Below are 27912 nucleotides of genomic sequence, written 5' to 3' on the forward strand. Positions count from 1 at the left end.
ACCCCCTTTTAACACTCATTCACTTCTATTAGAAACAAAAAAGTGAGTTAGAACTGAAAAGCGGAATGTCCACACTCTAGTGGTGTCCTATGCAAAGGACATATTTTCCTCAAATCACTGCTAAAGCTTCAGTGTCTCTCTTATGATGGTGAAATCATCATGAACAACACATTTGCACTGTTTTATTTTACTGCGTTTCAGCTTCAAGTAACTTCAGCCTTTTATTAACTATGCCACTGAGTCCTATTCATCGGTTGGGCAGGTGTATTGCCTGATAATGCAATAAGCTTTCTTGGATGTATGAGTTGTTTTATTTCTTTTATACCAGTAATCAGTTCCAAGAACATAATAAAACAAAAGGTTTATTGCTTTTTTACTGGTAGCACAGTTGTAAATCATCATCCATCAGCAATAACTATTGCCATCTAATACAAAAATAAGCTTTCTTTAATCCAACAGGGGACATAATAGATAACATAAACAAAATATTTATTAAAATTGGTGACAAAATGAAGGATTACTACAAGTGAGTGTATGAAGTAACGATATTTGTGTAGATAACACACTACAGCAGCAAAAAACGGACCCAATTTAGATGTAACAAAATAGATATTCCACATCATTTTTCTGAAAAAAAAAAAAAAAAACCCACAACACTATTGCCATGTCTCAGCTGGCCTTCTTCCGAGTCTTTCAAATCCTCCAAATTGTAAGTGCTACGAAAAAAGAAATCTATAAAAGTTATAAAAACAAAAAACTCATTATCAGTACTTTTAGTGCCATATCTAGAGAACAGCTATACGTACTGATCATCCAATGGTCTCCAGTGAATCATTACCCACGTTATTTCCATTTAATTTAGACCAGACCATCAGATTGTGGTCAGATCTCTATTTTTCTAATCTGTTGCTAAGCTATATGTTGATATTCAAATCAGCAGTGAAGACACTTACTTTTCAAGACAATTTGTTTGTTTTCTGGTAGCCCCTACAGGCCTCAGTTAGGTGTGGGACCCAATTGTGCTAATCACTGTATACATACACACAATAAAAAAGACAAGTTACTGCTATGAAGATCTTAAAAATCTAAACAAAGACTTTAGGATCAAGATTACAATGTGCTCAGCAAGAGCTGTAGGGTGTAAACCTGGCCTCCAGGATAATAACTTTTATTTTGCTTTGTAAATTGCACGGCCAAGGATGAATCTGGATAAACACAAGTGTCCAGTTTCCAGGACTAATCAGCACTAATTGTATTGAAAGATAAAAGGCATTAACCAGCAGTAATATATTGCATTTCACTACAGTCACTCATGCTACATATTCCAAGTTCTTTCCCATGGGTATATGGCCCTCAAGCTCTACCATGGCTTGAGGACAAGGTAGGGAACTTAATGAATTATTTAACCACTTTCAAGTTTTCATCAGAATGTTCTTAAAAATTCAAAGTAATAATCACCATATTTCTATATTTATCTAGATCAGTGCTCCATAAATATTTAATTCTGATGTTTTCTCATATCATCCCTGTTGACATTAAAAAAAAAAAAGAAAAAAGAGGAGGAGGAGGAGGAGGAGTACATGGGTTGTAAAGCTGATCCAAAAACTCCACTCACAAAGGGCCATGTAAAATGCACTCTCTGCAGCTATTCTCCCCCCAGCTATTAGCATTCATATCCATTGTAATTCAAGTGGTGGTGGATGGAGTGGGCTCAGCAAATTGGCAAGATCAAGGCACATCAGTATGGGCCCCTTTTCCCTTTTCCCATGAGTGCTTGAACCAGCAGATGAAATATTCCACTTGCAGTCCTGGTTGAGAGGTCCTTTATCCTCTATCCTCACAGCTGGGAAGCCATGGGAGCTGCAGAAATGATTCTTTGGCTCCATCTCTACAGGATTGGGAACCCGCTAGACTTTTTCCATCCACTCCGTAGGACTGGGGAAGCCTTTGGGGTATCTTCTCCCCTTCCCTCCATTGTATGGGCAAGAACAAGGGATCAGAACAGCAGCTTGTGTGGCGCTCTACCACTAAGTCTTAATAAAGACTGAAGAAACACAGTGTAGATCCATGAGGGCTCCTATTCTGCACCCAACTAGTCCTAGTAGTAGTTCAATCAGCAAAAGCCTGGTATTCCAGAGGCACTGTCAAGGTCTGCCACTATGTGCTGTGCTGCTGCTGATAGTGCCCATAATATTACAGTGCTGTATTCTATAAATACCGAAATCCAATACTGTCTTTTCTAAATAGAGATACACATTAATTATTGCTAGATTTATTATGATTTAGCAATAAAATCAACAGGAATGCCTTTTTGTTTAAAGTTTGAAAGTGAGAAATATCTTACTATTACCTTTATCTCAGTCATGAATGTGTAATCCTTATAAATCACTGACAGGCCATTAGTCTAGTCTGGAAAACTAATTTACACAATGAGACAATAAGAACAATCAAAATAATTCAAAGCTTTTTTCACCATACCAAGCAGACTTGGGTGGCAAACCTCAGACAGGAGTCTGAGAGCTCTAGGAATTCAGGAAAACAGGCAGATGTGATAGTCTATGAATCCTGCGTGATTCAAGCAGTAATGCCTACTGGTTCAAAGTGTGTTATGTTTATAAGCACCTTTTACTAGAGGGGCCTCTGAACTTAATTGGGAAGATCCTGTGTGCTGCAATCCAGCCTTAGAGACCACAACTCCCATGATACCTTGGGGAAGGGGTGAGAGACTTTCTTGTGCAGGGAGAGCAGGTGGTGGGCTCCATTTTGGGGAGAAGAGCCAGATTGCTGGTGTGGAGGTCCGTCCAAACCAGCAGCTGCTCCTAGGAAGCCAGAAGCTGCTGCTGAGAGCGTGCAGGGGCTTTGATCAAACAGGGAGCCTCAGAGGCTGTTGGTGGCTTCACTGGAGCCAAGGCAAAGACTGTTGCTGTGCCTAGAGCTAACTGAGACGGTCCTACAGTGATGGAATTGTGAGCAACTCCCACTCTGGTTTGGGAAAGTACTTGCAAGGGAAGAGGCACAGCAGAAAGACTGAGTCTGAGGAGAGGCAGAGTGATCTTCCCATTGAACCAGGACCCAGAGCTGCTGAAATTTGGTGGGGCCAGCTCTAGTCATCAGCAGGGTTATGCAGCTTGTTGCCTTGGCTGGACTGATACACAGAACCAACAGAGTTCTGTCCCCAGCTGCAGATCTTCCAGCGCACCCATGCAAGTTAGTATCTAGGACTCAAACCCAGTGGACTGTACACTGCGGGGTGAATGGTGGCAGTGTAACTGCCAGTTAGATAAGTTTCATTTATTTCTGTATACTAGATTTGTTAATTGATTTTCATTCAACTCACCCCTGTGGATTTAAATAAGTAGTGACATTTAATCTTAGTCTGTTATACTCTGTTTCTCTAAATTGTTAAGTAAAGGTGTGTTAACTCTTTGATGTATATTATTTATAATTGGTATTTTTGAGTTAGACCCATGGCACAGATTATTATTATTATGATTAGAATGGGTCTATTCCTCGAGGTTCTCAAGGCACGCCCTTTAGTGTGTACAGGGGCCAGTCAGGTGGAGGCACCGCCAATTTTAAATTTCTTTAGGAGTAATGGGACTGCAGCAGAGGGGTGGATAGAGGATCCCCACCTACCCAACATCACCACTGGGATACTCAGGATCTCCTTTAATGTCAACATCATCAGGCACCCAGGCACACAGGTGAGTGTTACCTGCTCACATAACCCAAGGAGGAAAAAGGGGGTTACATGTTGTACCACCTGCCCTCTGCCATCCTAGCAGGTACGTTCCATTGTTCAGTGCATTGCACAGTGATAGAAGGAATTGCCCCATAAAACTCTTCCATATAAATTTTACCTCTCTGGACAACTGCAAGTTTAAAGCAGTTTCAAAATTGTAGGACATTCAAAACAGAGATTTAAGTAATAGTTTAAAGCAATAAAGAATCATGGGCTTAATTCAACTCCAACAGATATTTCAAATTATGATTTTAACCTCTTATGCATGAGCTTCTCATAAAAATGCTTCTCCCAGCCTTTCTGAAACTATAATTTGAAAGAGAGGCTATGTTAAAAATAAGGAGTTAAGCAGTTACAAGCGGATAATAAAAGGGACAAAGAGTCAGGCCTCTTTGGTTCTATTCCTGCCTCTTTTATTGCTGTGTGTCTTTCTGTGACTTTTTTTTTACACAATGGCTCAAGTAGCAAGATTAGTACGCTAACCGTTTTGCTTTTTAGTTGAGCACCATGTAGTTTTGCATCAGTACCAACCATTCACTCCCTTTTAGACAACTATGTGCTACCGTTGCCCTAGATTTGAGGGGTGTATTTACCCCAGAACCTGATCAAGCTAATTGCAACCATATTATATGCATTCAGCCACCATGAATTAATGAAAGAGACCACCATATTTAAGGGTTAATTTGGAGACAGGCTTTCAGAAGCAAGGTCAAAACTTGCTACAGTTTCTGCCAATCAGAATGGGAGGAGAGGACAAATAAGTAAACAATTGAGACTAAAAACCTTGGTGGTGGAAAACCTTGATGCCTCTGATATTAAAAGTTTGCTGAAAGTTAGAAAAGTGATGATACAGTAGGGGTCATTATGACCTATGTATTTTGTAGAAGTTAGTTATAAAAGATTAGCTAATAGAGTGTACTTTGGAGCAGTCCTCCTGTTCTGGGCCAAGGTGCTCAAAGCACCACAGGCCTGGCAGGAGTACTCTGAGAAAAACGAGGCTTACACGCAGCTCTGAGTTATTAGCTTTATTGAAGGTTAGTGACCCACCCGCAACGGGGACTCCAAGCGTTGCAGTCACGGAGGCGGGGAACCCAGCACACCGGAGCTCTGCCTGGGACGGAGTCCGACGGAGGGGCAGACAGTCAGCATTAATAAGCATTACACAAAAACAGCTCATGAATATAAAGTTAGGTGCTTCTTAAAGGTGGGCTTTCTACTACCTGGCGAAGGGCCATGCAAAGCAGCTGTGTCCTTCAAGAACTATCTCCTACAATAACAAAGCAGCTGTGTCCTTCAAAAACTATCTCTATCCCACAATAACGAAGCAGCTATCTATGTCCCACAGTAACCTCTCGGCTGGAGAAAGCGAAAGTTCCCTGGGTAGGCCATAACAAAGTCTTCCGCAGTCCCTTACACCTCCGAAGCCATCTTGAGACACATTTTTCCTGACACTATTTCTCCCCAGTTGGTGAGCAACTGGCCACTGCGAACCTGCTGTTAATTACTCAATGCCGTTCCAGATGTTAGGTAAATATCTGAGACGTTCTAAACCTATTGCTTATGTTTGTGTGCGCTTAAATCTAATAAATTGCAGTTTTAGATAGAGCATGCTTACTTTCATTCCTCCTTGATCAGACAGAATCGCTGAGTTCCTGTTGATTTATTCCCACCGAAAGAGAATTAAAACCACTTCCGTACAGCATGAAAGTCTGTTAGACAGCATGGAAGGTGCATAGGGTAGGGCTCAGGAACAGCTGGTACACACCCATATGTTGTGCTGGTACCTCTCTGGATCTATTACCTTGTTCTCCAGAATCTCAGCTTTCATTTAAAAAAAATACTTAGCTATTATTGTTACAAAGAAAACCTCAAAAATGTGAGCTGTGTGTAAGAGAGGTAGAGGAGACTGCAGAAAACGTGGAACAATAGCTCAGAGGTATGAACTGCCCCATTCAGCTCATTAACTATTTCATTACCTATTTCATTCCTTGTGTAAGAAAGAGAGAGAATCACAGTTCTACAGAATTTACTGAGAGTGACATCTCCTTTTGTAGCACAAGTGGGTGGTGGTTGGGATGCTACCACTGGGTGAGAAATGGTTTTCCCATCCCATAATAATGTTCAAAAAATGTTGCCCTCTTGAATTGGGAGGAAGGGTTGAAATCTCAAAAGTTTTTGCAAACTGCTAATCTGAACAAAAATTGAATTGAAACATTCCATTTTGATCATTCTAAAACATTGTTTGAATTTTGACCTTTTTTTTAAAAAAAAAAACTAACTAAAATTTCCAAAATTCCAAAAAGTTGTTTTGGCCAGGAAAAATTAAACTTTTCATTTTGAAAATGTTAAAACAGGACACTGACCATTCAGAAACTTTGTTTTTTCAAAAATGTTTTCAACCAGGAGATTTATCAAAACCGCCCCTTTCCTACAAACAGTTTTAGTTTCAACAAAGAGACATCTTCCAACAAAAAAAAATATTTAATTGGAAAATCCTTGACCAGCTCTAACCCACGCTTAGTTCCCCACCACAGTCAAGGAGTATAGCAGAAACCCGTAAAAGCAGCAGAGACAAGCTCAAAGAGCTAAGTGGTACAAGTACAATCTACAGTGAGCAGAGTTTCATTTTGGTGGCTTGGCATGGGGAGAACTTGGAATGATATTGCAACCTTTCCCCTTCCCCCAACCTGACCCTACATGGAGAGCAGTGTGTGACTCAGGAGTATTTAGCGTGTGTGTTGGTGCAAGGAGGGCAGGGTTGGAAAAGCAGTGAGTGCAGTGAACTAGTTGGCAGTATTTCCACCCAAAAGAGCATACAAGTCATGAGTTGGAGTCAAAAAGTGTGAGAGCACCTTAATATTCATTAGATTTAAAGGAAGTCCATTTGGGCTGCCTTCTGATTTTGGGAACTGTGATCATGTTAGGCTTAAAATTCAACCTCAAATGCAAAACCACAAAACACAGGTTTCCCCCCGGCTACAAAGAGGGGGATTTCATTCCCCCTTCCTGCTTCCTAGAGTGGAGGAGCCATCTGTGATAAAGATGCGACACACAGAAGTGGCGGTAAGAGATTAATCTTTATTTCCTATCCCCAGTCACCAGACATGGATCATAGTCATTCCTCAGTCAGTACCCTACTCTCCCACAAAATTTCCTTCCTACTTGCTGCCAGGTCTCTTCTTCCAGTTGTCTGCCCTCCTTATCATTTTCCCTGCCTATTCCCCCAATTTCCTGTACCACAATGATAGGAACAGTAAAGTAGCAGGTGTGTGTGCGCTTCTTCAAGCCACCTTAGACCTTAAATCCCGTACTCTGAAACAAACCATTCCTCACACATTCCAGCTGGCTGCCTTTGCTCAACATTGTGAATGCCATTAACACAGTGCACCTGAAAAACTGTCTATATTTATCAAAAGTGGAAAGTTCCAGTTCTCATGCTTGCATATCTGCTTAAATGCAGTTTTTTCAAGGCCCTGCCTGGCTTATACTGACAATAACCCCATCTTTTCTGGATAAAAGTTCAGGGGAAACAAAAATACAACGCGCCTGCTTCGATAAACAAGCAACCAACAAGTCAAAAATGTGTTCCCACAGCAAAGGCATCACCTACAATTTCATCACAAGAATCGACAGTCTGTTGTAGAAAGAACCAGGACTCTGAAAGCGTGTTTCACTTGTTGAAAGGAGTGTTTCAGGTGTAACAACAGACACTATTTCTTTAACCTGTGTATTATATAATTTTAACATTAGCTTTAATAAAAAAAATTAAATCTGTTAAAAAAGCATTAACCAAGCTGTTCAGAAATGCCGGCCTCAGGTTCATGCTGACGCACTCAAGGAAAATATAGTTGCTCAGTGTGTTTTTAAGATTTTTTTTGTTTGGGTGATAATTTACGATAAAAAAAACTCTAAATACATGTAATTTAGGGTACATAAAAAACAGGATGACTTGAAGCTTCCTTTCAAATGAACCTGTTAGACTTATGTCAGGAGTATAATATACAAAAACAACTATTCATATTTTAAGATGGAAAAATGAATTGCAGAGATTAGCTAGAACAATGAGTTCAGCAACAGAGACAATGTAGTATCATAGGTTTTAGTATTTAGGCATGAAACTTCATACTTCATGAATTCTCTCATTACATATCCTAAGAAAATCATTACTTTCTTCCTAAAGACAGGGGAGGAAGATAATTCATTAAGTGGTTTCTGAAAATGATATTGTATGCTTCAAAGATCATCAATATAAAGCTTCTTTCACATTAGCTGTAGAGTCTCCTGTGTTATAATGGCTTTACAAATATACTTGGAATTTGTACAATAAAAAAGCATAAGACAATTAGTTCCTACCCATGAAAAGCTTTGAAACAATTTGCTGAACATACCATCAAAATAACACAATAGATTAGCAGGCTGCAAATGATAACCAAGCCCAAAACTTCTAATAATGGGGTTTTTATACACCAAAGTGATAGCATTATTCCTAGATACAGAAGAATAAAAATACAACAGAATTATCAAAACAGGTTTTTTGTTTTTGTTTTGTTTTGTTTTTTGTTTTTTTGACAACTAAAGCTTTAGTTTCCAGTTTAAATTGACATGCAATTTGGTATTTTATGCACAAGTGAAGGAAACAAGCAACATTTAAATGACAGAGTTATCGGTCTTTCTTGTATATCGCAGCTGCTTGGAAAGCCATAGGGCAAAGACATTTATACAGGAGATAAGCCCATTCTGTCGAACAAATTAATGCTGCATTGTGAATTAAATGGCGTGTCTTCGGACAGCTAATTATCTTTGTGCAGCTCAATTAAGCTTTAAAAGGACATGTGTTTCTTGATGGATGAGAAAACATTTCAAGGCTGTTTCAATTCTTGATGTGTTCTATTTTACAAACAGACTGAGCAGCCCACGAAGAAATAAAGACTAATCTAGCAACATTACTAAAAATATATCAAAATCTAAAAATTACAAAGGCGCAGTAAGCAACAAAGTGAGAAGAAAAGCCTTTTTGCTTATTTTCATATACTTCCAGAAATCTTTTAATTGATGCTAAATGACTTCAAGTGTAAACTAGTATGGAATATCAAGGAACCATCATTCTCTGTATCTGCAATATTAAACTATAAAAGTATCAGGACAGATCCAAGAATAAGTAACAAAGGACAAAGAGGTACTATAATATCTTTCCATGTTTTGTGGCAGTTCTCTAGTATTAACCCAAAATCACATCTAAAACTCAGGCCTGGTCTATACTATAAACTCACATCAGTATAACTACATCGTTCAGGGGTGTGAAAAATCCTCACCCATGAGCGACGCAGTTATAACAACCTAACCCCGGTGTAGACAGTGCTATGTCAGAAAGGAGGGCTTCTCCCATCAACATACCTGCCGCCTCTTTCAGAGCTGCATTAACTATGCTGATAGGAGACGCTCTCCCGTTAGTATAGTAGCATCTTCACTGTAGTGCTACAATGGCACAGCTGCACCACTGCAGCATTTTAAGTGTAGACCTGCCCTTAAACCGTAAACCACCTACTTCCAGCAGTAGATACCCAATTGCCATCTGGACTCTCCTCTTAACACCAGGAATGGGCATGACTCTGAAAGGTTCAGAGCTCTGAATCAATTTGGTGATCAAGAACGTCTCACGTTTCTCTAATTTTTATCCAAACGATCCAAGTTTCTTGAGACTCAGAAGTTATAGGAAAGCCTTCCATTATCAGGCTTTTCAGAAGATTTCCAGCGCTTCCATTTCCTTTTTGCAGCTGAGAATATCATGAAGGCAGCCAATCTCATCGTGTTTTGATGCTGCTGGCCGCTGTATAACTCAAAAGGAATGCAAAAGCTTGGCAAGGTTGGGGTTGGGAGTGATAAAGAGGAATGAGATGCTTATTTCAACATTTCCATACCTTGATAAAAGATTCAAGTTCAGTTCTTGTGTTGGACAAATGTGTAGTTCATCCCATCCCTACTTAACAGAAAATAAATGGCAATATCTTCTATTGTTCTTCTACAATCTTGAAATTTGGAATAGTTATTCAATGAGCCAATGAACACAAGAAAGTAGATCACCCATAATCAAACATTGACCTTTTACTTTTCCACTAGAGATCAGATTTTCAAACACTTCAAGTATCCTTTTTAGCAACAATCTTGAAATGAGGTGCATTTATTAATTATACATTGATGATTACAGAAAAATGGGCATTAGACATTTCTATCATAAAGGTCAGTCGAACAATTTACAAAAAGTTGTATTAATTTCTTCCATTAGTTGGTCACGCTGGATATGAGGCCTCTCATTTGGAGAAATTATGTTCACCTGAGGTCACCAGTTCTATTTCGGGGGGCCCAGATAATCTTCATCCAAGAATATTAAAGGAATTGGCACCTGAAATTGCAAGCCCATTAGCAAGAATTTTTAATCAATCTGTAAACTCAGGAATAGTACCGAATGATTGGAGAATTGCTAATATAGTTCCTATTTTTAAGAAAGGAAAAAAAAGTGATCCGGGTAACTACAGGCCAGTTAGTTTGACATCTGTAGTATGCAAGGTCCTGGAAAAAATTTTGAAGGAGAAATTACTTAAGGACATTGAAGTCAATGGTAAATGGGACAAAATACAACATGGTTTTACAAAAGGTAGATCGTGCCAAACCAACCTAATCTCCTTTTTTGAAAAAGTAACAGATTTTTTAGATAAAGGAAATACAGTGGATCTTATTTACCTAGATTTCAGTAAGGCATTTCATACCTTGCAACATGGGGAATTATTAGTTAAATTGGAGAAGATGGGGATCAATATGAACATCAAAAGGTGGATAAGGAATTGGTTAAAGGGGAGACTGCAACGGGTCCTACTGAAAGGCGAACTGGCAGGTTGGAGGGAGGTTACCAGTGGAGTTCCTCAGGGATCGGTTTTGGGACCAATCTCATTTAATCTTTTTATTACTGACCTTGGCACAAAAAGTGGGAGTGTGCTAATAAAGTTTGCAGATGATACAAAGATGGGAGGTATTGCCAATTCAGAGAAGGATCGGGATATTATACAGGAGGATCTGGATGACCTTGTAAACTGGAGTAATACTAATAGGATGAAATTTAATAGTGAGAAGTGTAAGGTAATGCATTTAGGGATTAATAAGAATTTTAGTTATAAGTTGGGGACGCATCAGTTAGAAGTAACAGAAGAGGAGAAGGACCTTGGAGTATTGGTTGATCATCGGATGACTATGAGCTGCCAATGTGATATGGCTGTGAAAAAAGCTAATTCGGTTTTGGGATGCATCAGGAGAGGCATTTCCAGTAGGGATAAGGAGGTTTTAGTACCATTATACAAAGCACTGGTGAGACCTCACCTAGAATACTGTGAGCAGTTCTGGTCTCCCATGTTTAAAAAGGATGAATTCAAACTGGAGCAGGTACAGAGAAGGGCTACTAGGATGATCCAAGGAATGGAAAACTTGTCTTATGAAAGGAGACTTAAGGAGCTTGGCTTGTTTAGCCTAACTAAAAGAAGGTTAAGGGGAGATATGATTGCTCTCTATAAATATATCAGAGGAATAAATACAGGAGAGGGAGAGGAATTATTTCAGCTCAACACCAATGTGGACACAAGAACAAATGGGTATAAACTGGCCACCAGGAAGTTTAGACTTGAAATTAGATGAAGGTTTCTAACCATCAGAGGAGTGAAGTTTTGGAATAGCCTTCCAAGGGCAGCAGTAGGGGCAAAAGATCTATCTGGTTTTAAGATTCTACTCAATAAGTTTATGGAGGAGATGGTATGATGGGATAATGTGATTTTGGTAAGTAATTGATCTTTAAATATTCAGGGTAAATAGGACTAATCCCCTGAGATGGGATATTAGATGAATGGGATCTGAGTTACCCAGGAAAGAAGTTTCTGTAGTATCTGGCTGGTGAATCTTGCCCATATGCTCAGGGTTTAGCTGATCGCCATATTTGGGGTTGGGAAGGAGTTTTCCTCCAGGGCAGATTGGAGAGGCCCTGGAGGTTTTTCGCCTTCCTCTGTAGCATGGGGCACGGGTCACTTGAGGGAGGCTTCTCTGCTCCTTGAAGTCTTTAAACCACGATTTGAGGACTTCAGTAGCTCAGACATAGGTGAGGTTTTTCATAGGAGTGGGGGGGGGGGGTGAGATTCTGTGTCCTGTGCTGTGCAGGAGGTTGGACTAGATGATCAGAATGGTCCCTTCTGACCTTAGTATCTATGAATCTATTTGTTATATTTTAGCCAAGAAAATTGTTGACAGCCATGTCCACTGAAAGGGAGAATTGCCATCTGCTAATGTGTATGTGCACGTGTATATTCTTGATACACTTACAAAATCATGTATTTTCACCAAATCTGCAGGAATTTAATATAGAAACATCATTAAACAGAAACCCAGTTGTTGCACCTCTATTTGTTAGATGATTATGTTCCATCTGAATTGGAGTCATGACATTCTTGACCCTGCTGCCCTCAGGAAAAATCATCCCATAGCCTGGGGAGCTAGCTGGGGAAGTTTTTGAAATGAAAGGTTACATCCACAAGTGGTAATAATAAGAAAATGGAAGTTGATGTGGGCTCAAGTGAAAGGTCATTCACAGCCCATCAAGCTTGGATGGACTGTACAAAAGAATTATTATGTTTTTCACCTCACCTCTGGCAGCTGTTTTAACCGTTCAGTGTGGAGCTTACCTGAGGGTTGGTTAGTTGGTCCTTCACTTGAATGTTCTACTAGATCAGCCTTTAAATTTCAAATTACACATGCTATTAGAACCTGCCATTGCCTTAATTTTAACTTATCTCATGCAAATTTCCCAGTATTTTACAGCACCTTTTTCCCCTCTGTTACAGGTACAGGCTAGCCCTGCAGAGGAAAGGCAAACAGTGAAACGGTCTGAAGTAATTTAATAGCAGACCAACAAACTCCACTTCAACGAATTTCAAAGGACAAAATGGCTGAATCTGTAGGCAATGGGAACATACGACCACATTGACTGGGGGGGAAAAAAACAGATGAGTATCAAACATAGCTGTGAAGAGTTCCTTTTCTCTAAGTGTCCACTCCAAAACAGTAGTGTTTCTGCAAAGGGAGATTTAACCTGAGTCCATAAGTACCTATAGTGGAGCTGGTTCACCCCCTGCAAAATGCGATGGTTTTGCAAAATAAAATATATAAACTAAGAAACAGCCTTAACTTGAGGGTGCCTGCCATAACAAAGAAGGATATTTTGTGGCAACTCTCACTTTGACAAAAGCACAAGAGCTATAAACCAAACCCCATCCCAAAATTACAGGCATCAGCTATAAAGTCTGTGAAACAAATACCACAATGGCTATATTTTGAACTGTGCTTAGTTTCTCATTTTTTAAAGCCACCTTCATTTGTATTTCTCCTCTTTCCCCTCGCCCCTCCCTTCCCCCATTGTACCACCACTCTGAACTAAGCAAACTCTTAGGAGAGACTTCAAGCTCTGCACACTTTCTGAAGCTGTATATAAGACAGAAGTGTTTCAGAACATTTCATCTAGATATATGAAAAATAGCTTCTGCCTCATATTGTGTTTGATTTGCATTAAGCATTCTCATGCTGAATCAGACATCCTGTGTCTGATGTGAAGAATCTGGTGCAGCACTCCATGAAAGGAAGATGGTTTTGCTTTGATCTGAGGCCAAGAAAACATCCCATGTTCACCACTTTCCAAATTGCATGAATACTTCCACAACTCTTTATTCAAAGCTCTTAATACAAAAGGCTTAGGACAATAATGTTTCAGATTGTACGGGTGATAGGAATGTCACTGTTAAATGCTGCCCTGTATTAGTCTTGCAAATACTGTACAACTTATTCTCATATTAGCATTATTAAAATAGGATAGATTGTACTCTATCTCCTCAAGCTTTTCCCGCCGACATAGCTACCACCACTCATGGAGGTGGTTTTATTATGCCAACAGGAGAGCTCTCTCCCATCAGCATAGAGCGTCTTCCTGCAGTGCTGTATGTGTAAACAAGCTCTGTTAACTGCATAAGGAATGAGAAGGAGAGTCACACAGAGGAAAAGCATTGAAAGGACTCAACAAACAAACCCAATGTGGTTTTGGACTATAAGAACATGAAGATTTCTCTAATGTATTGCTTTTAAGGAGCTATGCCAGGGGTGGACAACCTGAGCCTGAGAAGGAGCCAGAATTTACCAATGTACATTGCTGAAGAGCCACAGTAATACGTCAGCAGCCCCCCACCAACTTCCCCTCCCCCATGCCTCCCGCCTGCCATGACCAGCTGTTTTGCATGCGCAGGAGGCTCTGGGGGATAGGGGGAGGAGGGAGGGCACAGCACTTTCGTGGGAAGGGGCAGGAGCTTTGGGAGAAGGGGTGGAGTGAGGGCAGGGCCTGGGGCAGAGCAGGGGGTTGAGCAGTGAGCACCCCGCAGCACACTGGGAAGTTGGTGTCTGTAGCTCCAGCCCCGGAGTCAGCACCTATGTAGGGAGCTGCATATTAACCTCTGAAGAGCCGTGTGTGGCTCCGGAGCCACAGATTGGCCACCTCTGAGCTATACTGTAACACTAATAATGCATGAAATGTTTCTGTTAAGAGGATTTACCAATATTGTGTCTTGACTTCTACATGTTTTGTCTCTCTTGTTAATATATTGCAGTTTTAGAGGCAGATACTGGTGTGTCTTATGTTTAGGGTGACCAGATAGAAAGTGTGAAAAATCGGGACAGCGCAAGGGAGGGAGCCAAATGGCGCCTATATAAGAAAAAGCCCAGAATATCAGGATTGTCCCTATAAAATCTGGACATCTGGTCACCCTGCTCTTGCTCACACACATAAACCCTTCCCTGGAGTCACCAAGACCTTTTGCACTGGAGAGGAAATTCATCCATGCCAAGTTTCTCCCAACAATGGACAAACAAAACACCGCATTTCTGCTACAGCAGGGCAGTTTTCATTAAAGGGGGATCCACAGAAGCTTTACAGGCAGAGGTTGCTGAGGAATGCACTGGATCAGCAACATTCCCTCAGTGCCCTGCCCACATGCAGCTGACAACACAGCATCTTTTCAGGTTTCAGAGTAGCAGCCGTGTTAGTCTGTATTCGCAAAAAAGAAAAGGAGTACTTGTGGCACCTTAGAGACTAACAAATTTATTTGAGCATAAGCTTTCGTGAGTCTCTAAGGTGCCACAAGTACTCCTTTTCTTTTTTGCGAGCACCTTTTCAGACTATGCTGGGCTCCTCCCCCATGCCCATCTGCAAAGTAGTGTGATGGTTGTGGTGGGCATTTCAACATCAGTGCTCCATGCCAAGCTTATCCCCTGCAGAAGTCTACATAAAGCGGGGCTGATTCTAACTCTAAAATCTTCCCTATTACTTTTTTTTTTAATTATGAAAATGATAACAAGCTTGACTTTCTGGAAACACTGTGAATTAGTCTTTCAATTAGCTTAGCATTTTAACTTTTTCCATCAGTAAAGTGAAGGATAACGCTAACCCATTGTACCATTTCAGTGACTCTTTTCATGACACTGGTTTACAACAAAACAGGGATTTTGTATTCCTTGCCAGTAATGGAGGTGAAGGTAAAGCAGGGAAATGGACAAGCTAGCATTCATGTTATCTTCAAGTCCTATGATTTCCCCATGAAAGCTGAAACACAGTTTGACAAAAAGGAATTGTTACTATGAATTCCACATTCTTGAAGCAGTCTTCATAAAATTAATAATAAATTCAAGTTTCAAGTTTCTTAATACAGCCTTCTCTTGACTAACACAGTTATCCTAGCTTAAGGACCTTTTAAACTAATGATCTGAAGGAGCATGGCATATTTCATTTGAATCCATGCAAAATTTGAAGAACTACTCCATAATTTTCTGCATCTCTCAACACTTAGTAATCAGTGTTCAGTCTTGCCAGCTATGGAACCTTACAGGAAAGAACACAGTGATTTATAATGCAGTGCAGGTGATTAGATAAATATGAAATGAGAAATATTAATATGTTATTGAACATATCTTAAAGACAAAAAACCATGCATAAGTAATGTCTTACCACCTTCACTTAACATTATAAAGATAAAATATAAGGTGTCTTTACTGAAACACCTGGGAACCAGTTGGTTGGCTTCTAACCTGGTTTTTTGAACTATAGTTATGATTGTTAAACTGATACCACAAGCAAGATTAAAAACAACCACCACATTGTTTAGTAAGAAAATGTCTACTTTTTTATAATAAATGAATGGCACTAATCTAGAATAAAATTAGATATTCAAAAGTACCCAACTCCTAGTGAATTTCAGTTAGAGTACCTGTCTTCACGTTGGTCTTAGAGTATGTGTGTTTCTACCTAATGTAGAGTACCCTCATCAGGTGAAAGTAAATATAAAACTCAATGGGAGTTGGCTGTCTGCCTCCCTCAGGCCCCTCTGAAAAGCCCAGACTAGGTAACTTTGTGGAAAATGATCTAACAAAGGGGTATAAACATAGAGCTCCTCTATTCCCATAATCATCACCTTTTCCATATATTTCAGCTTCCCAGGGTTCCATGTTCAGCCACACACATGGGGAACCCAAGCCCTTCAGGGCACACATTTGTTGCATGAGCTAAATGAGAATCTCCATCAGCTACTGGTGCTTGTGTTGAGCTTGTCTGTATATAGTTTTCAGGCTAGCCTACAGAGGTTAAAATGGTGACAACCACTTAATCAAATATGCCTTCTACATAGCAGAGGGAAGTGATACATAGATAATACATCAGCCAATACATTACACCTTGCCATGTAGAATTTAAACTTGAAAAAAGACCCTAGAATTACGATAAACAAGCTATTATCGGTTAATGTTTGCAAAATTCAAAAAGGCATTCCATAGTACTACTTGTTATAGGTTACGTTTACCTCCTTTTGAGGAGGGTTTGCCTGCATTACATAGGACAGGGATTCTAAGACCAATATACAATCATTCCACCAACAAACAACATCAATGTCATTTGTAAACATGAAGTCTACTTCCTTTAATGAATCAAAATTATTCCTTTTGAACTTCTGCAGGTTTTTTCCTTCCTTATCTGAGCAGAACCTCATGTATTGATTAGTAAGGGAAGGAGAAAAAGAAAATAACTAGCTTTGAAATTATTCTTTTGAAGATGTCTTCCAATACCAAATACCAATCCAATAAATGTGGAAAATATGTACAGCACCATTAGCAGGATTACAAATAATTCTAAAAATATGCAAAAGATTATGAAGTATAATCACACGAGGTATTGCAGAGAACTGTGATGACAGAGTATCTCAGTTTTACCATAATAGTCCAGGATTTTAAAGCAAATTTCACAGATTCAAATTAAAGCACATTTGAAAAAACAACTTCAAACACAACTTCAAATTGACTTCTGTAGCAGTCCCATTCCATTTCCTTATCCTACTGAGTACGGTACAAGTAGCAAAATTCATCCCTGCTGTGACTCCACTGACATCCACTTTAGGAAAGTTTTGCAGCAGAACAAACTGTCCTAATAGCTGGAACTTTTTACCCGTGACTAAATGGGAAATCACAAGCATTAAGTATTTCACATCTAGTGAGGTGGGGATGGGGGTGAAGTGGATATATTTATGAACAGCCCTTTTTTATGTTGCCATTTTTAATTTATAGGGTAGACACAGATCACTGCATGAGCATCTGTAGTTGTAGAAATTTGAAGAAAAAATAAATTAAACTTTTTTGTTTAAAGCCCCACTTATTAAAATCTTCATTCAAAATTACGGCAGCACCTAGAGGCCTCAACAAGACCAGGCCTCCACTGGGCGAGGCCCAGTACAAATATATAGTAAGCGACTGAGTATGAACTATGTAAAGAGACAAGACAATCCTAAATCTATAACCAGCAGGTTTCACAGCAGAAATAAAGGGTACATCATTTATTATCCTGCATACTTTTCGCTGTCAAGTGATTTAAGTCTCCTTACAAGAGGGCAACAAAAATCCCACCTTCTCCACAAATTAGGGAATTCAGTCATATGGATGTTCCTCCAGGAAGCAGTTACCACTAAACTCAGAAATTAAAAGGTGTTTCGTAAGGCACCTGAGAGATTTTCAAAAGCACCTAAGTGTGTAACTCTCATTGATTTCTGAGAGTTAGGTGCTTTTCAAAATCTGGTTAAGCACCTATCTCCATCTTTTTAGACCTAAATACCTTAAAAAACCTCACCCAAGAACATAGATTTTATTCTTCATCGCTCTGTCAACACTCACCAGGTTCAAAGAGAGAAGAAAGCAAGACGGAATTTCATAAACTAGAGACATATTCTGCAGCACAGAACCCTAAAAAAACCCTGTGTTTGAACAGATAAGCTAAGCTAACAGCTTTGTTATGGGGCCAACAAATTGTCACTCACATAAAGTGGCTTTTTATACAGTTCGATATTCTTGTATTATTGAGCTAAGTGATGTGATGTGACATCAAATACTCAGTGCCACTGATGTGTATAGAGCCTAAAAAAGATGACAGTCATATACTATTAAGTATCAAGCTTCCCAAGCATGTTTGTGAGCAGCCACCAAGTGGAATCGCATAATAACAGTATGGTGCCTATTTGCAGAAATACAGCTTAATTCAATAAGTTGACAGCAACAAGGCTTTTACAGTGCCATATTAGTATCTGCTATTATGGAGGAAGAACAGCAGTGTAAACCATTAGAGAGCAACAAATAATATATACCAAAAAACTAAATTAAATCTCACTGTTTCTTTTTAATGTATTTGTTATTCAAATATAATCTCACCATTTAAGTTTTGTACTCTATGAAGTAGTGACAAATATTCATAATTTGAACTGGGTTGCTTAGCAGGCCACCTGTCAGATAAATTACATGTTATTGCTGCTTTTTGGATGACTACACCAGAACTTTAGAATGTACTCTGGTATGTATCAATTTGAAATCAGTTTCTGTCAATATTGTCAGGGGTGTGGGTCTTGAACTCTCATCCACAGGGCTCTGAGGAAATAGGAGGTTCCAACCTGCCGCCCAGTGACCTACTGTCAATTGCCAAAATAGAAGCTGAACAGTGACAGAGGACTCCAGTCCTGGAGTCTGACTGGCAGAAAACTGTGGGTCGTTCTTGGTTCACAGCTTCTATATAAACTCAGCACAAGAACAGGAAATTATCTATGTAACTGGGATTTCTCTGCTTAGGACTGCTTCCTCTGCAATGCCTGCTCCTGAGTTACTGGTAAACTGACTCTGCCTCTGGCTTCTCCTGAACTTTAATCTCCTGGTATCTGACCTGGCCTGTCTCCTGCTCTGACCACGAGGTCAGACTGCCCACACCCAGTCATGACAAAGATTCACACCTGCAATTTTGAAATTTGCTTCCCAAGATCATTTTGGCATTAAAACTCACTGTTCTCAATTGTCATGGAAAACGAATTCAAAAGTCACGCAAACATGGACAAAATTAATTAATTTAAAATGCAAATGAATGTTTACATAATTGGTTTGGCATTATTCACCCAACTCTAGTAACTGGGCATTTCATGACAATAGTTGTTGAAGGGGTGGATTTCTTTCAATGTTATCCATCATATCCATGAATGTGTGTCACTACTATTTATCTTGATTTCTGGGAATAATTAATTTATATTTTTCCTTAAGAAAATTTAAATTTTAACCCCTACCACTTGCCTAAGCAGCAAGATATTTTGCCTCCTTTCAGATTAGAAGCATGGCCCAATGTAGTGTACCAGTCTGGAACTTGAGAGACTTGGGTTCAATTCCCTGCTCTGCTCCAGCTTCCTGTCTGACCTTGCACAAGTCACTTAAGGTAGGATTCACAAACTTATTTAGGTATCCAACTCCAATTATAATCAGTTGGGTGCCTAAAGACCTTAGTCTCTCTGCACCTCACTTCCCTGTTGGTAAAATGTGGATAATTTCACTTCCTTATCTCAGTGGGAGAGTTGTAAGGATAAATAGATTAAATATTATGAGCTGCTCTGATACTAACATAGTGAGGACCATGTAAGTTCAACAGACAGACAGTCTATTTATCTCAGATGAGAAGAATGTCTGAAGAGATGGTGCTACTGGTGAGCTACTGCAGTTTGGAAGTGGGGAATTAAGTCAAACTTGAAGACATGTTAATCCAAGCCCCATCATCTTGGATTTGTTTGCTCTGGGAAATTCAATGTGATTTTGAAATACAAACAGAATTGGGCAATATTTAATGCACTCTCCTGGACTCCATGAGGAGAATGGAAATTTATCATCAGTTTCTTTTAAACTTATTTTAAACTCCAATATCTCCTAAAATATTTTTCCTTTTTTTCTCCCCAGACTTTTGCTGCTCAGTCAGAAGTCTTTTTTACATTAATGCAGGGACTGGCTATATAACTATATCACTTCAAAAACAGATCCATTTAAAATCATTGCAGTCCCTTAGGGTGGATACAGTTATACCAGTAGGTGTTTATATCAGTATACATCTTATTCCCATAAATTGCAGATTTTAAAAGCATTCTGAACGAAGAGTACTTGTGGCACCTTAGAGACTAACAAATTTATTTGAGCATAAGCTTTCGTGGGCTAAAACCCACCTCATCGGATGCATGCAGTGGAAAATACAGTAGGAAGATATATATACACAGAGAACATGAAAAAATGGGTGTTGCCATACCAACTATAACGAGACAAATCAATTAAGGTGGACTATTATCAGCCTTTAAAAGCATTCTGTTTGTTGCCCTTACAGAGGACAGATTATATTGGTTCTATCTACTATTACAAAAGCCAGACAGGAATTCATACTGTAGAGTAACAAGTTATATTTTATATTTTACAGGATTTTCCTGGGGCAGTGACCCTTTAAAAAGTCCTCAATATCCTTGAAAATGGAGAAATGATAACTGCACCAGGGTAGCTCCCTTCTATCAATTCCACGTCTCCTGCCCTCATCTCCATGGAGCTAAAATTATAGGGACTTATGACCCCAGTGACCCATCCCTCACTTCCCAGGAGCGCAAAATGGACTGGAACCCTCCACTGAATTCCATACATGTTGTACCTTGTCTTAAAGTAGACTGTTAAGAAATTCAGGGGAGGATCGGTCTCTAACCAAGGATATGTCAATGCTACAAGGACTACACCAGCATAGCTATGTCACTGTATCTATGCCGGCATAACCCTATAGTGTAGACATAGGCTACACTGATGGAAGGGGTGTTTCCATTACTGTAGGAGTACCATATTTGTGAGTGATGGTAGCTGGGTCAACAGAAGCACTCATCTATCAACATAGTTGTGGTCTACACTTGGTATTAGGTCTGCATAGCTATGTCAGTCAAGTGTGTGGATTTTTCACACCTCTGACTGCCAGACCTATGTTGTCCTAAATTTTAAGTGTAGACCAGACCTTACAATTTGTACAGAACCTATCACATTATGGTTCTTATTCGCAAAGGGGCCTTTGAGCACAACTGTAATATAAACAAGCCAATATTTTCAGAAGTGACTAGTGACTTCAGGTGACCAACTTGAGACACCATAAAAGCCTGGATTTTCAGAAAGTGCTAGGTAGCTTGTTCTCTAATGAGGCCATTTCAAGTTGGGTATGCGATATCGAAGGCATTAAAAAAAAATAAAACACTACTCACTTCTGAAATTTTTCTCCTTAATGCATAATACAAGTACTGCACAGAACATGCAATATCAATCAATAGTACATAATGAAACACTGTTCTCTGGTTTGTTTCTCTTTGTTGTATAAATGAAATTATACATATGCACTACAGAAATCTACCAAGACTATGCAGCTACAGCAGTGGTGGACAACTTGCAGCCTGTCAGGGTAATCCGCTGGCAGGCCACGAGACAGTTTGTTTACACTGACTGTCCTCAAGCACGGCTGCCCGCAGCTCCCAGTGGCCATGGTTCGCCATACCTAGCCAATGGGAGCTGCAGGAAGCAGCGCCGGCTGTCTCGCGGCCCACCAGCGAATTACCCTGGGCCTACCACTGAGCTACAGTAATTTCAAACATAGCAAACTGGTTTTAAGAGGTAAAACAAGCTGCAGTTAGCTTGGAAGCTTCCTTGGCACTTAAAAACAAAAAGCAAACACACACATATCCATATGTATACAGGATTTATTCTCTTCACTTACACACATGCACAAATATACACACAAATTGGACTCCAATTCAGCAAAGGAAGTTGGAGAAAAAAAATTTTCTCCAATGTATTTAACAGTTCTGTCAGCACTTAGCCTCTCAGTTTACCCAAGGAGGTTTCTTAATAGTAGTATAATAATATTATTTTCTTCCCAAATAACACATACTTTCTACTACAATTATTGCCATTACAGCTTTTCAGCAGAGAAAAGTAATTACAACTGTGGAAAAGCAGACTCAAAACTTTCTATTTAACATTAATTTTTACTTAGCACTTGAAGAGCTGTGCGTAAGCTCAAAAGCTCATCTCTCTCACCAACAGAAATTGGTCCAATAAAACATATTACCTCACCCACCTTCACTCTCTAATATTCTGAGACCAACACAGCTACAACACCATTGCATTTAGAACGTCAGTAATTTGCTACTAATATTAGAAGGGGCTCCCACAAAAAATCACTCCCTCCTCAACTTGGTCTCTGATAAACCACACCGACTAGGGTTTAATGTGCTCAGCCTGAGGAGAGGTGAGGAGCTGGGGAATCTATTTGTTCATTTTCTTACACAAAAATACCTCCTCATAACTATAACCGAGGGAGACTACACCACTGGGCAAACAGAATTAAACTATGAGTGCATTTGCTGGAAATGGTCATGATTCATTCCTGAAAACGATACTAAGGATATGGATGGTAAAACAAGTGTATATGTGAAAAGGATGGGGGGATGAGAGGGGGGCCAAGAAGGATGACCTTATAAGGCAGGGGTGGCCAATCTGAGCCTGAGAAGGAGCCAGAATTTACCAATGAACATTGCTAAAGAGCCACAGTAATATGTCAGCAGCCCCCCAACCACTACCCCACTCCAGCCCCCTGCACCTCCCACCAGCAGCCCTGCCAATCAGTGCCTCCCCCTCCCTCCCCATGCCTCCCACCCGCCACAATCAGCTGTTTTGCAGTGCGCAGGAGGCTCTGGTGGGAAGGGGAGAGGAGCGAGGGCATGGCAGGCTCAGGGGAAGGGACAGGGGCCTTGGGGAAACAGATGGAGTGGTGGCAGGACTTGAGGCAGAGCAGGGGGTTGAACAGTGAGCACCCCCTGGCACATTGGAAAGTTGGCATCTGTAGCTCCAGCCTCAGAGTCAGCGCCTATCCAAGGAGACTCCTATTAATCTCTGAAGAGCCGCATGCGGCTGCAGAGCCACAGGTTGGCCACCCCTGTTATAAGGGAAGTCTACGATACTTTCTCTTGGAGCAATAGTTTGAAAATCTCTGTCACCTGGTGCAATCTATTCCATTCCACAGGCAAAAAAGTTTGCTCTTTAAAAGTAATGTTATGAGCCATCGGGACAAAATCATCTCTGGCAGGGATGCTATAGCTGTACCCACACTACCCGTCAGCTTCCTCTGAGGGAGGGAAATTATCCTTATTCTTCCTTAAATTTGGTGATGGAATTTTAACTGGGACTCCCCTGCAGCACTTTACTTCACATTACTTCAACACAGTGCTGAAGAGGTGCATAGGCCTCATGCTGACTGTCTGCACAGAGATAAATTTCACCATTAGAGTCCAGAAGGAAAGAACTCCCTTTCTCTAGGGCTTCCTCTGCTGCCCAGAGAGTATGTTCCTTCTTTTCTAATTGTTACTATCCTCTAATATTCACCCCCTTTCCTTTGCAAATGACAGTTTTCCCACAAAATCTTCTTTCATTGTTTCTACAAATGAAAGAAGCAATGAAAATAGGAGTTTAGAATAGGTGACGGTGAAATGTTTTAGGAGGGGACAGGCAAACTGGTTTGTATAAAATAAGACCTGACCCAAAACTTCATCAGTCCTTCCAAGTTATTATATTCATTTGTTTTCTGGCAGTTCCCATAATGTGCTAGATGCTATCCAGAGATACATGAAGCCAGCCTGTGCTCCCAAAGAATTTACTATCTAACAAAATAAGTGAAATGCAAAGGAATTGGGGAAGTGGATATAGACATAGTCAAACTACACACTTCTATAAAAAATTACAAATTTCATCCCCAACTGAATTTCTACCAAAATGGTCTTTCAAGGTTTATGAAAGTTCTCTTGATGATGTGTGGTATGTGTGACTGGGAACAAATGGTCTGCCACCGAAGCAGCAGCAAAATAAAACCAGGAAAAGCTCTCGCTGCCACTGCATGATGACACTGACCAAATCCCCATAAGGCAAAAGCTCTTATGTCAAAAACAACAAAATTGTTTTCTAGTGCGGGGGGAAATGTAGCCCAGTGGGCTAGTTTGCCTTTATTATATTTACTGCTTTGCATTATATTCTGTCTTGCACTATATTCAGCAGTAAAGCAAGAAACCTACGGACCTATATCCTGTAAGACATTAGCTTCAGCAAATTAGCATAAGGCTTGAGACCTGTGAACTTTGAACAGATAAACTTTGCGCATATAAACGGCCCAACGGAAAACCCGAAGTATTTGGGGAGCCGAAGATAGAGTTTAAGGGAAAGTTCTGACCACAGGTAAATAATGCAATCCCAGAAGCGTCCTGGCAATGAACTGACGTACATAACAGGTACATGAGATATATTTAAGGCTAGCCTCCTTTCTTGCCTATATATATACACATATATCTTTTCTCTTAAGTTCCTCAACCCACACCAGCCCCTGCTCAGCTGGGGTCACTTCCTAGCCCTGGAGCAGAGGGAGCCCAGCTGGTGCGGGGAGAGATCGATGAAGAAGGATGGGGTCGGGGGAGAGCCGCGAGTGATGGGGGCAGGACCTCGGAAGGAGAGGTGGAGCAGGGCGGGGCCTCGGGGGAAGAGGTGGGGAGCGGGGGAGGTTCTGGCTCTCGTGTTGTAGTGTCTGGGTTTTCAGAAATTAGAAAGTCGGCAGTAGTACCAGGAGCAGCGGTGGAGGCATGGCTAAGCCATGCCACATACAAGTCCATCTGAAACAGGTGGGTATGTACTGAGCATGGCTCAGCTCTGCCTTTGCTGCCAATACACAGGCTATACTGCTATTCATATCCATGTACCCTCATGAGCTCAGTGCAAGCTAGCACAAACATGTGTACACAAGCAAGGGACTCTCATCCCTAGCTCATAATGTAGACATTGCCTTTAATATTTCAAACACAACAGCATATCTACAGATTTTTGAGAAACTCCCACTCCGTACTGTATCAAATACCAGAGAAGCACAAACAGGCTCTAACTCCTCAGTCTTTAAAGTAATTTATGAGCCTGATTTTTGTGTAGCTCTTGATCACACTGGAGAGCATTTATTCATGCAAGTAGTCCCATTGATTTATGCCCCACACTCAAGAAACCATCTCTTGGTGCTGACAAACTGGCCAACTATTACCCTTGTCATAAATATAAAGGGAAGGGTAACCATCTTTCCATATACAGAACTATAAAATCCCTCCTGGCCAGAGGCAAAACCCTTTCACCTGTAAAGGGTTAAGAAGCTAGGATAACCTTGCTGGCACCTGACCAAAATGACCAATGAGGAGACAAGATACTTTCAAAGCTGGAGTGGGCAGGGGGGAGGGGGACAAAAGGTCTGTCTCTGTGATGCTTTTCCTGGGACCAGGTCAGAAATGCTCTTCAGAACTCCTGTAAAAAGTTAGTAAGCAATCTAGCTAGAAATGCATTGGATTTTCTTTTGTTTAATGGCTGGTAAAATAGCTGTGCTGAATGGAATGAATATTCCTGTTTTTGTGTCTTTTTGTAACTTAAGGTTTTGCCTAGAGGGATTCACTATGTTTTGAATCTGATTACCCTGTAAGGTATTTACCATCCTGATTTTACAGAGGTGATTCTTTTACTTTTTCTTTAATTAAAATTCTTCTTTTAAGAACCTGATTGTTTTTTCATTGTTCTTAAGATCGAAGGGTTTGGGTCTGTGTTCACCTGTACAAATTGGTGAGGATTTTTATCAAGCCTTCCCCAGGAAAGGGGGTGTAGAGCTTGGGGGGGAAGATGTCTCCAAGTGGGCTCTTTCCCTATTCTTTTTAACACGCTTGGTGGTGGCAGCATAAGGTTCAAGGACAAGGCAAAGTTTGTACCTTGGGGAAGTTTTTAACCTAAGCTGGTAAGAATAAGCTTAGGGGGTCTTTCATGCAGGTCCCCACATCTGTACCCTAGAGTTCAGAGTGGGGAAGGAACCTTGACAACCCTCGGTTGAATCTTTCATATTTTAAAAAATTGAAAGATTTTGGTGAGACAATTCTCATGGTATCCAGTGGCTTTGGATCTCCCTTGACCTCTGTCAGTCTGGTTAAACCTCTGGTGGATGATCCCCTCCTGGCAATGGATGAAGATCTCACACACAGTAATTTCCTTAAATATCCAGTTTTCCCCTCTGATCTCTTTGTGGTTTTCTCTTTCAGGCAAATTGCTTTCCCTGTGATTCTTTCATTGCTTTAGCAAAATTCCTTTGCCAAAAATAAGTCCCAGTCATGACACATCTTCCCACCTCAGTCTCTATTTTTTTTCCCAAGTAAAATTTCAGTGAGGATCTGCAAGGAGTTTGGACATCACATCCATCCTCTGATGGGGAGGGATAGAATTGAACTCAGAAGTGGTCCCCGATTCCAATTGTATTTGTGTATTGGATCCAGAGCAGAAAAAAACCTGCCTCTTAGTCACACCAACAACTGTGAAATAAACAAGGATGCCAGAAATGGCCTCTAATCCTGCAGGTTGAACCGCAGACGGAGCTGAGTTTTAGCTGTTATGCAGGCGCCCCTTGGGTTTGTCCATCAGCCAGTCCCCCCTCCTCCCCTCTGCAATCTGCGTAGAGGAGCTGCGGCTGCTGCTGAGTGCAAGGCAGGAGTGAAGCGCCAAGCCTAGCCGCTTTCTGCAGCCTGGCCGGAGGAGGAGGGAGGAGTGAAATGTGACTGAGTGAGTTTTCACTTTTCAGGCTTTTATTCGAATATTAAAATTTTATATTAAATATTAAAGAGACAGTATTGGTAGCAGTAGCTTTAAGTTCTATATCAAAGTTATGCAAAGGGATCCATGAAATTAAATGTGTAGGAGAGGTGGGTTGCTTGTGGCAGGACTGTATCAGTAAGAAATGTAAGTTACTTTCACCCCTGAAATTGACAGGACTCTTCTGTGTATTTTTAAGATATTGTTAGGGGCACCCAGAGAACTGGATGGGCAGACTTCTATTTTCATTTGTAAAAATTCAAGTAAATAAATAAATAAATGTGAGATGAGACCCAAAAAACACAAGGTCCCATCTACCGTACAGATACAGCAGAAAAAAACACATAGTGCAGTCTATAGGACAATGGATTTCCCCCATCTTTTGTCAACATTTCCCCCAACCTCTGCTACTGTGCAGTGTTTTCTGCATGCCTGCCGACTGTTACTGCACCGGGAGGTATGTGATTCATGAATACAAGATAAGATTCTCACCTTGCTGTAGCCCCTGTATGCCAGGTAACAGAACCAAGGCACAGGCATTATAGAGATAGTCACAGACTGTCCTCTGAGGACCCCTTTTAAGTACTGGTGCAGGAGGGGGTGCCAGAGGAATAACTGTGGTGTAGGTGGGAAGGCCATGTCAGGGGTAGAGCTAAAACACAGTCCTGGGGGGAGGGGGGTAGCACTGCTGCCCACAGGTAGCTGCCATAACTTAGTCCTGAGGGACTGTCCAAACTACACTCCTCAAGAGCCATCTGAATCAGGCACTTGAAAGGGTAGTTTAAAGCCAAATTAATCCCCTTTTCCCTGAACTGCAAACTCTGTGCTGTGCCTCTGAGAGCACAGAATCTCATTCATTATTTGAAGCCTTGGGATCCTTTGAGATAAGAAGTTCCATGGAAGTGTAAAATATTATAATTACATTCATAGCATGTCCAGACCACATGCATTTTCTCTTAACTTAAAAAATTCAAAGCTAATATCAGAGACTGGTTATTTACTCACAGAATCATAAGAACTGCTTAGGAGGACAATATTTGGGAGAATATCATATAGCTTTT

General features: G+C 40.5%; 1 long non-coding RNA gene across 3 annotated transcripts in view; it reads left to right on the top strand.

Annotated features, from left to right (window-relative positions):
- Window positions 1-5157: 5157 nt before the first annotated feature.
- Window positions 5158-27912, top strand: part of LOC122458065 — a 32859-nt gene continuing 10104 nt past the window's right edge. The window contains exons 1-2 of one of the 3 annotated variants that reach the window (XR_006277893.1): window positions 5158-5269; window positions 12616-12766. This is a non-coding gene — a long non-coding RNA (uncharacterized LOC122458065). Of the gene's footprint in view, window positions 5270-12615; window positions 12767-26429; window positions 26822-27912 lie in introns of those variants that run through there. The other 2 variants (XR_006277894.1, XR_006277892.1) reach the window with 2 other exon arrangements.

This window comes from Dermochelys coriacea, chromosome 11 (genome assembly GCF_009764565.3).
Source record: "Dermochelys coriacea isolate rDerCor1 chromosome 11, rDerCor1.pri.v4, whole genome shotgun sequence".
NCBI classification, from domain to species: Eukaryota; Metazoa; Chordata; order Testudines; family Dermochelyidae; genus Dermochelys; species Dermochelys coriacea.